Below are 2,953 nucleotides of genomic sequence, written 5' to 3' on the forward strand. Positions count from 1 at the left end.
GGGGGGGGGGGGGGGGGGCAGGGAGGCAGGAAGCTGCTGCAGCCCTGACTGTTCCTGAACCTGTGTCAGCGCCAGAGTCAGACCCACAACAGCATCCTGCTCCCTGCCTCTGTTTTCCCACTGCACTTCTGCCCCACCACCCGCTTCCCCACCTCCCCCCTTACTGTCAAGCACAGCTGAGTCTGGTTCCAGCTGGAGTGCCTCCTGGGCACAGAGCACATAGAAACTCTGCCCCTTCATGGCCAATCAGCAGCACTGACTGCTGCATGGTCTGGCAAGTGCTGAGCTTCCACGTGCTATGCTCTAGGAGAAAACAGAGCCTAAGCAGCATCTCACAGTAAGCAGGGAGAAGCAGAAGCTATGGGGAGCTGGGGGTGGGGGGTGCCAGTGACAAGAGGAGCAGGAAGAACGCAGGGGAAAGAAGAGGGGGGTAAGCTGAGGGCAAGGGGGCCACCTGACCCACCCCTCAGCCACCTATTTTCCCTACTGTAGCAGTGGGAGAGAGAGATGGTTTTAAGACAGCCCTCCAATAATTAGATTCTATACCTGGATAATTATAACAAATTTATAAATTTTCCATATATAGAACATAATTAGTCAGGGGTCATCTTAAATTTAGGGTTGCCTTAAATTCAAGAAAATACAGTAGGTTGAAGTGATAATCTACAATGACTCCTAAACTATTCTCCTAGAGAACCTATACACGAGTACGGAGGCTGCTCCAACCCTCTGAAATTCCAGTGCATCACAGCAGACTCAATTAAATGAGTCTGCTGGATCATGGTAATTACTGCACTCCAGCAGCCTCCTGCATCTTATGCATCAGCATCCCCATACTTAAAAATGGCGGTGGAAGCATTTGAACTAAAGCTCATCAAATGAAGTTTCATTCAAGCACCCACCAACAGCACCATTTTTAAGCATGAGGACATTGATACATGAGACACAGTGGTGCTTTAGAGTGGCTCTCAAAGCCACTCTAATTAAAGTGCCCCACCCCTAAGATAGCCCAACACTTGCCTGCCAAAGAAAATCTTCTATGGCAAACTGTCAAATGGAGTATGTTCTCGCATCACATCAAATAAGTGGTACAAGGACACCCTAAAGGTGTCCCTAAAGAGTTTCAGCATTGACCCAGAGTCGTGGGACCTAATCACTAGCGACCATCCATCCTGGAGGTCATCAATCCAGAACAAAGCACTGACCTTCAAAACAGCAACATACAGCAGAAGCAATGAAGAAATGCATGGCCAGGAAAAAGAAAACCTCTCAAACCCAGTCCTCATCACTTTCCTGCCCCTGCTGCAGCAGATTGTTCAAGGCAAATATCGGGCTTATAAGTCACCTATGTACCCATGTGACCTAGCCTCCACCCCCCTCTTTTCTCTTTCCTAGCTCTCTTTTCTCCTTTTTTTCTCCTTTTCTCTTTTCTCCCTCTCTGTTTCTTTCCCATTTCTCTTCTCTTCCCTACCCCCTCCCACTGCATGCAGTCATCTTCGCCCGCGAAGGATAAACAATGAAATGCATTCTTTGCATCCATCTTCATTGTGGAAGATGTTAGGAAGGTTCCCTCACCTGGTCCACTCCTCTCCAAGGACAAGTCAGTGGAGTTACCCAAACTGAGGTTTTGATAGAGGAGGTCATAGAGCAAACTGATAAATTAAACAGACGAAAATCACCAGGACCTGCTGGTATTCACCCTAGGGTCCTGAAAGAGTTCAGATCAGAATGTGCTAAACTCCTAACTGCACTAAGCACTCTATCACTAAAAACAGCCTCAGTACCAAAGAACTGAAAGGTTGCCAATGTGACTCCCCCAGTTTTAAAAACTGTTTCTAGAGAGGACACAGGGAACTACAGGCCAGTGAGCCTAACTTATGTTCCTAGAAAACTGGTAGAAACACTCTTAAAAAATGTTCAGCAAATTGATGAATGTGACTTGCTGCAGAGGAATCAACATGACATCGTCAAAGAGAAGTCATGCCTCGCCAACCTACTAGAGTTCTCCAAGGGTGTCAACAAGCAGGTGAATCAGGGTGATCCAGTTGACACAGTATATCTGGACTCCCAAAAAGTTTTGACAAGGTTACCCATCTGAGGCTCAGAAGGAAGGTAATCATTGGATTACAGGGAACACCTAGCCACAAATTGGAAACTGGCTTAAAGATGGAAAGCAATGAGTAAGTATAAATGGTGAGTTTTCAGAATGAAAAGTAGTAAACAGTGAGGTCCCCCAAGGATCTGTGTTGAAATTAGTGTTACTTAATATATTCATACATGATTTAGAAAAGGAAGTGAGTAGTAAGATGGTCAAATTTGCAGATGACAAAATTATTCAAAATGGTAAAGACCAAGGCAGACTATAGGGAACTACAGAAGGATTTGGCGCTATGGAGCAAATGGGCAAGTAAATGGCAAATGAAATTCAATGTAAGTAAATGTAAAGAGATGCACATGGGCAAAAATAACCGCACCTATATCTACACACTAAGATGGGCTCTACATTAGCTGTTACCACACAGGAAAGAGGTCTGGAAGTCATTATGGACAGATCGCTAAAAGCCAGCCACTCAGAGCTGAGCAGCTACCAGAGATGAACAAAATATTAGGGATTACTAAGGGAACAGTAAACAAAACTGAGAAGTATCATTATGCCCTTTTATAAATCCATGGTGCACCCACATCTTGAATACCGTGATGGAGGGGCTTCTATATCTAAACAGCTAAAGAGGATAAGCCAGTCAATTTAGAAAAGAGATCCTTGAGCAGGGACATGATAAGGGTTTACAAAATACTCAATGGCAAAGAGAAAGCATATAGGGATTTACTATTTACTACAATATTTACTCAAATATAAGATACCTCTAAATAACATGACACCCAATAGTTAGACTCTGTACATGAAAAAATTATACATTTGTTATAATTTTCCAGGTATAGAATGTAATTATTA

Source organism: Gavialis gangeticus, unplaced genomic scaffold (assembly GCF_001723915.1).
Source record: "Gavialis gangeticus isolate Ggan-Ray unplaced genomic scaffold, GavGan_comp1, whole genome shotgun sequence".
In the NCBI taxonomy this organism is placed as follows: domain Eukaryota; kingdom Metazoa; phylum Chordata; order Crocodylia; family Gavialidae; genus Gavialis; species Gavialis gangeticus.